A 16,764-nucleotide genomic window follows, 5' to 3' on the forward strand; every position below is an offset into this window, starting at 1 on the left:
AACTAAAGGGGTTTCAATGTCAGGGAAGAGAAGAAAGTACACTTGAGAGATATTGCAAAGGTGGAATCAGCATGCCTCAACAACAATTTGAATATGGGAGGTGAGAGATAGGAGTCAAAGAGGCCTGAGGGATTATGAAGACACTATTCTACAGTATTCTACAGTTTCTGAAGTAATGGGGAAGATAGGGAGAAGAGAGTTTAGAGAGAAAGATAAGTTCACCTTGAGATATGTTGCGTTTCATCAAAGTGAAGTAGCAGAAAAGAAGAGAAGAGGGCACAGAATACAATCTCAGCAGAGTCTTTCAGTGGTTAGAGACCGAGAAGATGTGGTCATAGAGGAAGAATGAAAAACCAGGAGGAAGTGGGTCTTGAAAAACTAGAGAGAAAAGGATATCAAGAAAAAAAAGAAGTCATCAACATTGTCAAAAACTGATGAGATCAAGAAAGATAAGGTTCAAGAAAAGACCATTAGATTTGACATTTAAGAAGTTATTGGTTATTTCAGAGTCTGATTCTTTTTGTACAGCGAAATAACGTTTTGGTCATGTATACTTATTGTGTATCTAATCTATATTTTAATATATTTAACATCTACTGGTCATCCTGCCATCTAGGGAGGGGGTGGGGGGGGTAAGAGGTGAAAAATTGGAACAAGAGGTTTGGCAATTGTTAATGCTGTAAAGTTACCCATGCATATATCCTGTAAATAAAAGGCTATTAAAAAAAAGAAGAAGAAGAAGTTATTGGTAACTTTGGAGAGAGTAGTTCTAGGAGAATGATAAATTTAGAAGCTTGATTATAAGAGATTAAGAAGAGAAAAAGTAGAGGCACCAATTTTAGACAGGCTTTTCAAGGAGTTTAGCCACAAAGGGCAGAGGACATATAGGATTATATTCATTGGAAATGGAAGGATCAAAGACAGATTGTTTAAGAATAGGGAGACAAGTTTGTAGGCCGTAGAGTAGAAATCATTAGGGAGAAATTGAACTTTCTTGGTGCTAGTTATCATACTTATGCATCAACAAACATATCTTTAAGTACCAACATTTTTTATTCACCTTGCTAGATATTAAACTAGACATTGAATGGATTGTTGTTGTTTGCCTTTCATTTTTCACAAGCTTCAGTGATATCACAGGTGATGTCTTGACTTGCTGTGAATTGAATATGAGGCAGATTTACACAAAGTTGTCAGTTTGACTCTTTCTTCCAGAATCCAATGGCAAGACAAAAAAAAAAGTCAAGACTACTAGCCATGGCCTGGGATTCAGTGGATGACCTTAAAATCTTCAATGTCCTACCAAGTTCTAAGTACTCCATAGTCCTTACTTCAGCCACTTTCATGGCTATTGGAACAAATCGTTTTCATCTGTACATTCCTCAAGGTGGGGGAGAGGGAGGCTTCACATGCTTGGGGTAGACATCCCCTAACTCACAACAAGTTTGAGATCTGTCTGTTGAAGGTAACAGACCTTCAACCTGTTTCCTTCAACCTGGTGTGGCTACTACACATGCTAGAGCCACATGAGAATTGGGTGGCAGGTATATACCAAAGGTGAATGAGTGAATAAGAAGCCCTGAAAAGATCTTGGTAAGCCCTCATACCAAAGCTGCTAGTGCTTCTTAAACACCCCCCAAGAACACTTCCCCAAACAGAATTTATTCTTTTCTTCCTATTCTATGTTTGCTGCCTGTAAGGCAGTTCCCTATTTGTAATAAACAGTTTTCTCCATCAATCAATATAAAATTTTAACCACCTACTATAATCCTTCACCTCATGGAGTTTACATCTTTCAGAAAAAAGGTAACAATTACACGTAAAAGTTACATAAAAATAAGCATATACCAAAGTACATGTAAAATTTGTACAAGGTAATTTGAAGGGAAAGGTAGGAACAGAGGGAATCAGAAAAGTTTTCATTTAGGAGATGATGTTAAAAGAGAATTAAGAATTCTAAAAAGTGAAGGTAAGGAAGAAGTCCATTCTAACCATAGGGGACAATCTGTGCCACATAGCCAGGGTACAGAATACTATGTATGAAGAATATCTAGTAGGGACAGTTTGGCTGAACCAAAGAGAGCATCAAGGAGAGTAATGTTTTAATGTGGCTGGAAGGGTGAATTTGAGCTAGATTTCAGAAGACTTTTAACACCAAAAAGAAGTAGATTCTAATAGTAGCAGACCATCATTGATCATTATTTTACATGGGACTGCGATGGGCAGGGCTATGCTTTAGGAAATAGGTAATGAACTTATGGCAGAAAGACCAATTATATTATCACTATATTTTTATGGTAAGCATAGGCAAGAGGTGATGAGATCTTGAAGTAAGGCAGTAGTTGCCCTGTGTATGGTGGCAGTTTTTGCTTTTTAATAGCTTTTGGTCGGAAACCTTGTACAACATTTTTTGAAAGTTAAAATAGATTATATCTACCGTTTTCCATTTAGCTATATCCCTCTTTACGCCACTTCTTATAACTTCGATAAATTAGTCAGGCACAATTTTGTCTTTAAAAAAATCAATTTGGGCAGCCCAGAAGATATAACCCAACATCTTCTTTGTTGGGACTGCCTCCTTCTTTCACAGGGGTTCAATAAAGATTTTCTCTTACCTTAATCTAGGAACTCACGATTACCATGAAATCGGCTAGAAAATCCCCTTTCTTCTAGATACATACATATATACCATAATTATATAGCAATAGTTTTAGCTTTCCCGTGTTGCTAGAGAGCAGCCCTGCCATCTTTTGTTGCTGCAAGCCTTTTCTGGGAAGAAGCTGTCCAAACCATTATAGCAGAAAGGAGGTCTATAGAGGCCCTAACCTGTTTTCCTAGTATGTGAAGCCCTATGACAGGACAGAGACATGAAGATCTGGATGTCACTGTACCAGGGAAGAAATAAAGGACCAAAGAGGATTACCTGGAACCATGTCTAAAAGTAGTCTGTCCTTACCATATAAGTCCTTCTAGAGACTGGATCCAAAAACTGCTGGATTAGAAGCCACTTCTGCTTTCTAGCATGATAACTGATTTGTCAAGGATATGGCTTTTGGGAGATTGGTCACCCAAACATGATAGTCAGTGTACCAAGTAGCTCAGGAAGCTATCCTAAATTTGGGTGTCTGGATGAGACAAAAGAATTACCTAGTACAAGCAAAAGAGTTATAAAAGAATAGGTTTACTTAGTTTATAAAAATTAGGAGATTCAGATGTTTAATACAGAGTAAGGATACAGGTTGGTAGTTCTGGTTCTGGTCCAACTGGTTCTTCTTCTATCTTTCCCCCTCCAGAGATGATTCCTACATCTGTGACTAATAGCTGATAAAGGACCTTATAGTGTGAGAGAACTATCAAATCTCAGGAAGTACTGGGTCTCCTACACTGATTAGTTTTAAATAACTAGGGAAATATCAGGTATCATGGTTGTTGGCCTTCACTCTCAAAGAGAACCAAAATGACAATACTATGTTAAGAGATGATGAGTTAAAATGTGCCTGCTTAAGAGATCAATGAGAGTTTGAAATGCCCTACCACAAGTTGGACACAAGTAGCCCATATGGATATTTGGGGTGGATTCTCTAAGTTTGTGCATCTCATGTTTGTTTTGAACTACATCAATTCTGTTTTGCTCATAGAGCACAATACCTTTTCTGATACGGGCACGGCATGCTGGGCTGTCATGTGCCAGTGTCTCCCATGTCATACAATCAATTCTAAAGTTCTGAAGAGAGACCTTGAGAGCATACTTGTATCTTTTTTTTGACCATTATATGAAGGCTTGCCTGGGTGAGTTCTCTATAAAATGGTCTTTTTGGCAAGGGTACATTTGGCATTCAAACCATGTGGCCAGCCCAACAGAGTTGTACTGAAACACTTGACAGTTTAGCTTGACAAAGGTCCTCAGTGTCTGGTATCTTATGCTGCCAGGTGATCTTCAAAATCTTCTTAAAACAATTCAAATGGAAGTGATTCAGTTTCCTGGCATGATGCTGGTATACTGTCCATGTTTCACAAGTATACAACAATGGGGTCAGCATAACAGCTCTGTAGACCTTCTGTTTGGTAGTCAGTCTAATACCTCTTCTCTGTCACACTTGGAATAGAGGATGTGTACTAGAAGACCAGTATATCTGGTATAAATATTGCCGAGCCTTTTTCAAGGCTGCTTTCTACCTTTGGTACCCACCTGGATCCACATCTTACCTGTGACTCCAAGAAGCTCTAGCATACACACCCAGTAAACCATTTCAGCATATGGGCTAAACTAAGATGAGGTAACCAAAGAGTATAAAACCTTTCATTTAGCTAAGGAAAGGGGTCTAACGCCAGCATCAGATATTATAGCACCAGTGTAAAGCCTTCAATTATATATGAAACAAAAAAATCTCACCTCACATCCCATCCTACCTTGAAGTCTTGGCTACTTCCTTGGACCTGCTTCCTTAATTGTAATATACAGAGCCCTAGCTATAATCTATCATACAGGGGCCTGCTGAAGAAGCTGTTGACAAGTAGGGACAAACTTCTCACTTTAGGATGGTCAATTTACCAGTTGGGGAAAGATTAAAGGCCATTTGAGTAAGCTTCCAGATAAGAAATATCATTATCCTCATGTCCAGATTGTTAATGTCATTTCCTTATTTCTGCCTTTCTAGAAATAATTTTAACTTATTTAGTTCAATAGAGGTCATATGACACTTTCAGTGATGTTAATATGCCTCACAAGCAGCTGTATAGGGTGAAGAGAAGCATCATCAGCATCATTTGACTAGGCCTAACTCCCAAGGGAATCAGATCACAGTGGAAAGAGTGCTGGACCTGAAGGCAGAAATATGAGTTCAAATTCAGGCTTAGATACTTACTAGCTGTGTACCCTAGGCAAATTGCTTAACATGCATGCCTTAGTTTGCCCAACTATAAAAAAAGAATAATTACAATTAATAGTACCTACCTCACAGGGTCATTGTGAGGATCAACTTCAATATTTGTGACACCCTTAGCACCATGTCTGGAACATCATAGATGCCTAAAAAATACTTGTTCCCTTTCTCTTCCCTCACTAGGTTAGGCCCATGACCACTTTTCAGAAATCAGTATAGATCAAAATAATATCTGACCTATCTGTCAAGGTTTTCTCACATGCCAATCATTTAGCCCATAGCTCAGGCCACTGGGAAAACTTGGCAAAACCTGGTTACTCAATAAATGACCAGTGATGTGTAGTTACAGGAGAAGTGGAGTAATTGTAGACAATATAATTAAGAAAAGAAAGAAAGGAGAATCATAGAATTTAAAACAAAATAGAGAAGGAAAGTTCAGAAGAGCATATAGACAAGCAGGACAATGTCAAAACTAATCAATTAAATATAATATGTACTTTTAAAAATTCTGAGTTTGAATACCAAAAAAAATATTTCTATATGCAAAGAGATTCTATATTAAATCATGACTTTTCATTTCATACTTCCTTTAAAAAAGCATATAATAAATTTTACACATTACTTTCAAAACTGTTCTACCACCTATGCTTCCTAAGTAAGACATTCTGAGGAAAAGACTAGAAGGAACATGAACCAGACAAATCAAACTACACTATCATCAACTTGACCATCATCTCCCTTCAGACCCTAAGGGAGATAGCCAAAGACTCTGAACTCAAGAGACTTGGAAATAGCAGTGCCCTACAAACTAATAGGCCTACTTCTAGCCCAGGTCTAATGATTGGTATTAAGGGTATTAATATTGTGGAGAGGGGTCCCATCTTTCTTATTGCTACCACCAACAATTGGGAGTGGCAGCAGCCCCATTCCCCGACTCATATATCCAGCAACAGTCCTGCTTCTAGTCTAGCTCTCATAGCCACCATCTTGGGAAGCAAGTCTTATGGAAAAAAGTCCAGCCATTCCCAGTTGTCAACCAGTTACCACACACAGGGCAGACAAACTTAGCTGAGGCTTAGGGACACCAGAGAGAGAGAGAGGACTGCATGTGCCACCACTTTGACCATCACTCCCCTTCAAACCCTGATGGAGACAGCCCAAGACCCTGACTTAATGAGACTTAGGAGTAACTGGCTTCTCAGTATCCACAGCTATAATCCTGGGAAGGTATACTTGACCAGCTGTTCCTACAGATACTACAATCACAGCCACTAAAGATCCAGAAAAAAAGTTTTGGCCACCCAAACTCTTGGAACTATCAAAAAGTTCAACACCAGAAAATGATATTAGTGGAAATGATGTTTAGGAAGAAGCATTAACCAATTTGTTTTGTTGCTGTGACATAAGGGCCATGAGATTTTTTTTTTTTCATCTAACCTGCTACTGAAACTTTCCATATAAGTTGTAATGAGAATAGGAGCTCTTTGATAGCAAGGATTGTCTTGCTTTTATATTTGTATTCCCAATGCTTAGTACATGATAAGTGCCTAATAAGGAGACAGCTAGATGACTAAGTGGATAATGCACTGGGTCTGGAGTGAGGAAGATCTAAGTTCAAATGTGACCTCAGTTGTGTGACTCTGGACAAGTCACTTAATTCACTTAGGAAGGAAATGACCAACCACTTCAGTACCTTTGCCAAGAAAATACCATGGATAGTATGATTCATAGGGGTCACAGAGAGTTGCACATAAAACTAAGTAGGGTATCTAGTAAATGTTTCATTAATTTATTCCTTCTGAACTTCATTTTTGGGGTGCATTTTTAAAAAAAATTGCATTGCTTTTCTGTCTTATTGATTCCTTCATTCCAATTAAAAATCAAGAGAAAAAAAACACTTTTGTAATAAAAAAAGTCAAGGAAAATTAACACCACTGTCATGCCAAGAAATATATATTTCTGCAACTCAGTTCCATTATCTCTTTGACAAGAAAGGACATCTCTGAAGATGTAGATTGGTCACTCCAACGATCAGGGTTCTTAAACAAAGTTGTTTTTCTTTACAATATTGCTATCTGCAGGATGGTTTTGGAGAGGTCTGTAGAGATTTACATGAACTGATGCTAAGTGAAGTGAATATAACCAGAAGAACATTGTACCCGGCAACAAGATTATACAATGATCCATTCTAATGGATGTGGCTCTTTTCAACAGCAAGGTGATTCAGGCCAGTTTCAATGGTCTTGTGATGGAGAGAATCATCTATACACAGAGAAAGGATTGTGGGAACTGAGTATGGATCACATCATGATATTTTCACTTTTTTTGTTGTTTTCTTTGATTTTGTTTTCTTTTTCATTTTTTCCCTTTTTGATCTGATTTTTCTTATGCAGCATGATAATTGTGGAAATATGTATAGAAGAATTGCACATGTTTAACATATATTGTACTACTTGCCGTCTAGGAGAAGGATTGATTGGGAAGAGAGAGAAAAAAATGGGATACAAGGTTTTGCAAGGTTGAATGTTGAAAATTATGCATATATTTTGAAAATAAAAAGCTTTAATTAGAACAAAACACAATATTGTTATCCTCATATAAAATAGTCTCCTGGTTATGCTCACTTTGTTCATCAATTCTTTCTACCTAGCATTCTCTGAAATTCTCTTTCAAAATTTCTTACAATGCAATAATATTCCATTAATAGCCATATACCACAGCTTCTTCAGCCAGTTTCCCAATTGTCTTTAAGATGTAACCTAAGACAATCTCTTAGATTCTAGTTCTTTTCTTTTTCTCTCTGTAAGATTAAATTAATGTAAGATTAAACTTACATTCAGAAATCAGGAATTTTATTTCGCATGCAGTTATTTCCAGCTCTTTATTATCCTTTTCAAACTCTTCCTAATTCATCCCTACTTGTTTTCCTGTTAAATGTGTTGTTCCTTTACATTAAATATATGCGTATTCAACCATTTTTGGTCCATTTCATTTAACAGAGAGGTTCATCTGATGCCATCCTCTCCCATACTTCCCAAATATTTGCATGCTATTCTACTTATGTATGTCAATTATGAAAAGTCACACAGGTCCCTATAATTACTCAAATAAGTTTATGTTTCTAGGTTTCTCTGCATTTTTATTTGTGTTTCAAGGAGGCTAATTCTCTCTGGTCTTTCAATTAGAAATGCTTATTTCTTCCAATTTTTTCCCAGAGCTTTTGTTTCATTAAAAAAACAAACAAAAAAAAAACCCTTAATTCATTTCTCAAAAAGACTTTAATTCAGTTCTTCATTTTAGGTAATCTTTGTGGAAAATCCATTTTTCCCCCTTTTCTGTTTGCCATTATGTAATTATTCTCTTTTTTTGGACATTTCTAGGTTTGCAGACACTTGAATACTAGTTAATGTTGTCTTTGATTTATTCATATCTTCAATTTTAGTTCCAGAATTGGAGCTTTGTGCCAGGGCCAGGTTCTGCTTTTTAATTAAGTTTTGGTAGAATAGATAGCCCAGCTTGATCTCATCATGTGACCTGCCTTTCATTGGATCTGAGGTTTAGAGTACTGGCTATCTCAGTTAGAATGTCTCAGCTCCTCTGGGCTGTTCTGGTCTAACACTGTGGTACTAAAGCCACTTCCACAACTCTCTGATTGATTGTCCACTGCTGCTCCTTAAGGTTTCCAAGATTGACTAATGAACAATTTTCTCAGGGAATCTCTCCTTTCTTTCTGCCACCAACTACAGGAGAGCTTGTTTGGCTGGAGGAATATCTCTTTTCCTCATTCCTGCTAACATTTTTGGGGGGAATCCTAAGATAGCAAAAAATCACTCATTATTGTTTCTCATTAGATTTCTTAATCATTATTTGGTCTGGTGATAATTTCAGTTTTGCTAGAATAGCTACGTGGGAGCTAGATAATCTGCCTCTTAGTAGAGGCAGTCATCTTGTCAGGAAGTTAATATATACTTTAAAAAATACGCTATACATAATAGAGATTCATAATGTCATATCTAATTATACTTTCCATTCTGTGCAGAAATACTCATTTTTCACAATAAAAAAATTAATTTTAAAACTCAAGGCTGTTGTTTATATGAGCCAGATTAGAATTCGAACTCATCAAAAGTATTTAGGTGCTTTTCCCCCCATCTTTAATATCTTTTTATTTTATGAAATACATGCCAAAGATAGTTTTCAATATTCACCTTTGAAAACCTTGCATTCCAACTTTTTCTCCCAACTTCCCCCCACCCACTCCCATAGATAGCAGACAATCCTATATAGGTTAACCATATGTGATTGTTCTAAAGATATTTCCCTATTTGTCATATTGCACAAGAAAAATATGATCAAAAGGTGAAAGAAAAAAATGGAAAAAAAATAACACCATCACCAACAACACAAATATGGTGAAAAATACTATGCTTTGATCCATATTCAGTCTCCATAGTTCTCTCTGATGTGGACAGATCTTTCCACAAGTCTAAGCCTTGAATCTAGGTGCTTTATCTTGGAAATCCACTACCATATTAGCCATGACAAAAAGTTATTCTTAGGGGGTGGCCAGCTCTGAAAGCCCATAGTTAAATTTCCATCCTGAGCATTTATTATGCCTTAGAAATCCCAGATTCAAATCAGAACTTAATTTATTGTTTTGTTGACAGTCTGGACTTAAGTATTAATGATGCAAATTAAATTTTAAAATGTATATTCATACATTCCACACACCACCACCACCATTACTACCCCCCAGAGAGCCTTGTTGTTAAACATTTATCAGTAAGTTCTCTGTATTGCTCTATAAACATGGTGTGAAGCCAGCAGGAGTACAGTACAAGGCTTAAAGAATGAAGTCATCATCAGGCTGGAGGCTGGCGAGTATAGGATAATAACAACAATAAATGGCATTCGTATAGTGCTTTAAAGTTTGAGAATCATTTTACATCCATTATCTCATTTGAACCTCATGACACCAGTTGTTCTCCATAGAGAAAACAAGCAAAATAATGATTGGACAGCTTTTCCTTCTCTATTATTGTCTTGAAATGTTCTGAGCACATACTGCCCCTTCTTTGATCCTCCTCTTTTGTCTTCTAGTTTTTTTAAAAGCTCTTCTCATCTTCTGAATTTTAGCATCTCTGATATCATCCTTAAAGTACTATGACACACTTTTATATTCATCATCTTTGACCTGCCTTGACTTTTACATATATTTAAAAAAAATTCTAAGTTGGACAATAATTAAAACTCAATGTTGCCAAATAACTAAAAAAGAGATATGAGAAGGCACTTCTCCATGTTTGCAAAGGTAGAAGATGCTGGGAGTGGATCATTGCATTTAAAATAAAAATTGGTTTTACTGAATTATGGTTTGCCCAATTCTCCACTCTCTTATTTGCTTAAGTTTACTTAAGTTTACTCTCTTGAGAAGTGATGTAAAACAAAAGATATTGATATAACCTGTCCTTGGCAGGTTTCGAGGAACTAATTGCATTGCCTTCTGGGAGATTATCGTTTACTATGTTGTGGAATCTAGGACAGCAGTGGTAAAATGGATAGTGCGCTGGGCCTGGAATCAGGAAGGATCATCTTCCTGAGTTCAAATCTGGCCTCAGACATTCACTACTTATATAATTCTGGTTAAGTCACTTAACTCTGTTTTCCTCATCTATAAAATGAACTAGAAAAGGAAATGGTAAACCATTCCAGTATCTTTAACAAGAAAACCCAAATGGAGTCATGAAGAGTTGGACATAACTGAACAGGAACAATTGTGGGGGAAACTTTTTTGAAGGATTTGGGGCTGGATGTTAAGATTTTTTGTAGCTTGTAGAGTTTGCTGAATAACTAGGGCAAAGTTGGTTCTGGCTAGAATTGTAAAACACAGTCTAATAAAAAAGTAAGACAAAAAAAACTAAGCTGTTACCTATTGAATGGTTTGGGGTAAGAGTCCAAAGGTGTGGAAAGTGGTTTAGATTGATTCTGCAGATACTAAAAAGAAAAATAAAATTGTTACCACAGACTTATTAATAATATTTATCCAGGAACCCCAAATACCCCTGACTTTTTTATTAGAATTTGAAGATAGACATGGGAAAGAATGTCTTCAAGACAACAGGAAGAAGCTGTTTCATGTTCAGAGTGGACTAATGGATCCTAAAATAAACAAAAATGGCAGCCAACAGCTCAACTTAGCATGTATGCATGGATAGGCTCCCTCAAATCTGAAAATGTCTTTTTGGTGAAATAGGATGTCTATTAATGCCACTAAATAAAAAATAAGAACAGGAATCAGGATCCTGGCAAATTGCTGAATACTGGAACAGATTTGTGTAAAGGATTGGGCAACATTATGCTTTGAAAGTCATTGATTCCCACTTTGTTTAAGGCTTCAGGTAAGTGAGGCAGATTGAACAAGATGATTTCTAAGTTTCCTTTATAAAATTCCTAACTTTCTTTTAGGAACTTACTTATGATGGTTAACAAATTAGTTGGGACAAGCAATGATTCTGATTTTTTCTAATTTCATTAAGTGATAGTAATGGTCATATGTGCATTAAGTTACAACTGATACTGACTCAGACCTGAGCAGATAAAACCAGATTTCTCTATTAGTTTTCTGTCAACTGGATGTTAAATTTTCTGCCATACTGATGTTTCACTATTCTCTTTTGTTCTATTTTTAATTATGTGATTTTTAATTATGTGAAAAAGTTGCAGCTTTTTAAAGAATACCTGTCAATAACTATTAGAAATATTGCAATGGATCATATATTTAGGTATGAAGGTCTCAAGAGAAAAGTTCAATTTAAAATGAAAAATTGAAACTATTGCAAAACAGCCTAAATAATCTTCATAATCCAAGAAAAGTTCATCAGAAGAACCTGGTATCTGGAGAAATTGTTACTGATTCCTCTACAATGCAAGCTTCTTAAAGTTGGAAAATCAGGAAGATGACAGGAAAAAAAATAAGAGAGTGGCTGTTGATATGAAGGAAAAAAAATACTTGTCATGGGCAAGACAATACAAAAATGAAGACTGAAACTTATTCATTTAATGCTATGCCAAAACTGTCAGAAGTTGTCCAGGTAACCCTATAAGATATGGGCATCTTCATCAAATTGCAAAATATTCCTTCCCTCCTCCCCACAAAAAAATTCATGTTGAGGACTTTTCTTTGCAGTGAGCCTTAAGTCTTGTTACTCAATGGGAATTGTGAGCCCTAATAAATACCATCATTTTGAGATGCAGAATTATATCTGAATTACAGAAATTCCCAAATGGAAATGAAATATAACACATGCTCTTCACCATGTCACACATAGCAAAAAGTTAAGAAATTTATCTAAGAAAGACCATATTTCAATGGTCTGGAAATTTGCTTGGTTTAAATCTTTTTGAAAAATCCATGAGCTATTCTCAAGACTAACCATGGAAAAATAGAATTTGTCAAAGATAGATATAAATGTCCAGTTTGATAAAAGTGTAGTTTCATGATGAAGAATTAAAAAATGTGTCAAAATCTTGTATACTCAAGACAAAATTGTGTAAAATAAGTGATTGTAGTCAAAGTCATACAGAATATTACATACTGAAATTTTACATACTGAATATTAAGTTTTTTAAACAAAGTTTTAAGATTTATTGTATAACTCAATACATTTTACTTAAATTCATTTAAATCTGAATAATAGTTTAGACTGGAATGAAATCTGATTATAGTCAGCTGTCACCAACTGTTCCCCTGCCAGCCAGTTGATCTCTTGCCAAGGTTCAAGTTTTTTTCAAAGAGGGTAGTTACTGTATTAGCTTATGCTCTATTTAATTTAAATGGCTTTATATGGTGAAAAAAAAAATATTCTGACTCAGAGAAGGCAGCAAGGAGAATAATTGGTATATATAATGAAGGTCATCACTTTAGGTAATTCTGGTCTCTGAGAAAAAAACACAATAAGGTCACCAAATAAAAACTTCTTAATGAAGATTTATAAGGTTACCAAATAAAAACTTCTTAATGAAGATTTATAAGGTTACCAAATAAAAACTTCTTAATGAAGGTTTTCAAGATTTTACCATCTATCTTATCTTAATGGAAGTGTCAAGCCATAGCCATTTGCCAGAGGAATTTTATACACACACACACCCCACAATGTAATGGAAAATGAAAGAGCAACTTTGTATGCTCACTTCAATCTTGAAAAACAGATAAATTCTGTGATTCTCAGCATTTAGGATAGAGGAAAGTTGGAATATTAAATAGAGCTAAACAATGAAAGTATATTAGATATGAATGAGATCATATATATTCTAGATGTGGATGCCTCTAACAAAATAGCTAGCCTGAGTGTGGCAAGAAGATATATTTGATTTTGACTTGTCTCACTCTTTCTCTAAAAGAGACTGATTTCCATCTTTGTGGACTATCTCCAAGAAGGATCTATCGACCACAACTTGAATACTGGTAATCTAGGAGTATGATACTTTTGGGGTTCAAGATAAAAGCTCTTTTCCTTTATCACTTTATCCTTTATCACTCCTCAAAGAGGGGTTAAGTCATCTTATACTCACCAGCTTAGCTGGTGTTAACAAATACTTGGTACATAAAAGATAATCATAAATGGTTAGTTTGCCTCTTTACCTTAGTAAGCAGTAAAATGAAAACCAGAAAAGTTATACAGATTAGAGTAGGTAAAAGGCTATTTGAATAAATGAACTCTTTCCTAATAGATAAAAATTTTGGCTCAATTACGGATAGAATGATCTCACCAGGGGAGCATGTCATTGACCATCACTGGGAATCCAGGGACATGTTGGGGAATAGCTTTTTTATATATTTATAGCTCCAGGATGGTCTTTTACTCACCATTCCAAAGGATTCAGCATTGTAGGCTCAACCAGTCTTTCATCTTTCTTTCTTCCCTACCCCCTCTACTGCAAATTGCAGCACCACACATTGTAGTCCCTCGAAAACCTGCTCTAGGCTTAGGTGGAAGTAGAGTTACATAAGTATCTTGAGGAAAGTAATATGACTTTTTCTATTTTCTATATATATATATTTTTTTCTATTCTCTTTCTACAAGCATTTAATATGCATCAAGAGCTTTTAGAACTAGATCTAAGTTTACAAATGTATTCTCCCAATTGTCAAGATCATATGAAAGGGAAGGCAATATTGTAACATATATAATGCATATTGGGTATGGTGCTCTCGCATATACTCCATTGTAGTAAATCATACAGCAAATCATTGAATCATGGAACGATAGGGTAAGAAACTTCAGAAATCTTCTAATAGGGGCAAATAAGTGGCGCAGTGGATAGATTACTAGCTCTGAAGTCAGGAGGACCCAAGTTCAAATCTGATCTCAGACACTTAAAACACTTCCTAGTTATGTGACCCTGGGCAAGTCAGTTAACCCCAATTGCCTCAGGAAAAAAAAAATCATCTAATACCTAGTCCATCTCTTGTCCTTTTAGCAGATGACAAAACTCAAGCTCAGAAAAATTTTATGTAACTCAGGGTCATATGGCAGAGCTAGACCTAGAACAATGATCTCCCAATTTCTGGTCTAATGGTTTTTCTAATCTTGAGTCAACATGAAAAAAACTACTACCTTTTAAATAAAACATTATACAAGAGTATATATCTTCAAGCCAACAATGTATAATAAGAATGCTGGATTTGTATCCTAGTTTTCTCATCAAGAGAATAAAGGGATTAGAGCTCTGAGGTCCATTCCAGCTCTTTATTTATGCTAACTACTCACTAGGAAGTACTAAACTGGATAGTTTAGTACTAGTATAGTTAGAAAAAGAATCTAAAACCTGGGGACTTGATAGTATCCCATTTCCTAACCTGATAAAAGTTAGATAAGGCAAAACAGAGTAAAATCACAGACTTGAAAACGAAGAAAATTTGGAATCTGAAATTGAAATTTGAAAATTTGATAGTCAAAAAAGCCAACCAAATTAAAAAGTCCACCTTTCTCCTTAAAAGTATTCCTGAAAATGATTGTTTATTCTTTTTGCCTGATTACCATGCCACTTGTCATTCATTTTTGCTGTCAGTAAAAGTTGCTTTGCTCTTTAATTCTCCACATAGTTGTGCTATCTCCCCAGTGGAATTTTAAGTTCCTTGAAGAGATATCTTATACCTCTTGGTTATTTGGTTATTGTGGTTAATTACCACAAGGGCTGAAGTCCACAGTTGGTACTCAATAGTTAAGAGATTTTGATTGACAATTCATCAACACTCCTTCCAGGCCACAACACAAAGGAAATGTCATATGACTAGAAGCCCAAAAATTAGGTCAAGTTTAACTTATATGCTTACAAGGCAGACCAGGAAATTTAAATCTTGATTAATAAAACTTATCATGATAAAAATAGAGAAGGAAAAGATTAAGACTGTATCTGTTAGCACTTCTATCCCTGACACTAATCAGAGGTATTAATTACCAACAGTCCTCTGACCTCCCTCTGGCTACAATGAACACATGGGCTCAGGATCACCCATGCTATTTCTTTTGAGTTGAATTTTGTACCTTCTCCTTGACTCACTGACCTCTTTGGAGTAGTCTTATTGCCTAGTGTAGGAAAGATCTAGTATAATGTAGATAATCTATCTGCCTAATGTTTTATTTTCACAACTGTGACATTCCCTAGTAGCCTAAATGTCAGTTAATTCTTTCATGTAGATCAGGATTAACTTCAATAGATCTTTTCACAATTTTCTACCTTCCAAAATATCTGTGTTTAATATGTATACTCTTAATGTAGTATTTTTACTACTGTTTATACAACATGGCTTAAGTAGTCTTCAAAGAAGACTTGACCTGAGCCCAAAGTCATTGTGACTACCAGTCCTCACAATCACCAAATATGGGGCACATGGGGCTTACCTTCACCATCAGTACCTACCATTCTCTCCAAACATTATTCTCCAGATTCTGCTCCCTCCTTCTACAGGACAAACTTCCAACCATCCCCTCTAAAACTAACCTTCCGGAAGTAGCTTTCCAAATACCAATGGAAAAATCTCCCTCCTCTTTCCTCCAACATAGCCAACCCATTCCTCCAAGATCATCCCATGGTCATAGCAGACACTCCTCAGGGAAGGCTCTGGACTCTTGAGCAGTGACCAGAAAAAAGCCCATCTCCCTATTCATTTTGAGTGGGACAAAGTAAATCAAACAAAAATCCTTAGGCAAGGATGGTTTTAAGAGATTGTCTCTATCATCTTTCTTAGAAAAACTTACCACTTTTCTAAACTTACCTATTACTATTTTGACACCATCTTATCCCAGTCATTTAGGTTCAACAACCTTGACTCCTCCCTCTCTCCCTCAATTTAAATATCCAATCACTGCCTAAATCTCTCCTATCCCCTTCTTTACACTCACATAGCTACCCCTCTACTTCACAAGCTCATTACCTGTCAATTGGACTTCTGAATAGCCTAACTAGTCTCCCTCCTTCACTTCTTTCATTTCTCCAATACCTCCAACTAAGGAGACAAAGTGATTTCTAAAACATGGGTTTGACCATGTCACTCTTCCACTCATTTCTAGAAGTTCTCTATTGACTTTATAATCAAATATCCTAATCTTTTATTTTATTTTTTAAACATTTAAAAGTTGCTTTGCTTTTTAATTCTCCACATAGTTGTGCTATTTCCCCAATGAAATTTTAAGTTCCTTGAAGAAGTATCTTATACACTACCACAAGGCCTGGGGTCCATAGTTGGTGCACAATAGTTGTTAAACGAGATTTTGATTGACAATTCATCAACACTTCTTCCAGGCCACAACACAAAGGAAATGTCATATGACTAGAGGACCAAAAGTGAGGTCAAGTTTAACCTATATGCTTACAAGGC

Source organism: Sarcophilus harrisii, chromosome 4 (genome assembly GCF_902635505.1).
Source record: "Sarcophilus harrisii chromosome 4, mSarHar1.11, whole genome shotgun sequence".
Taxonomy (NCBI): Eukaryota; Metazoa; Chordata; class Mammalia; order Dasyuromorphia; family Dasyuridae; genus Sarcophilus; species Sarcophilus harrisii.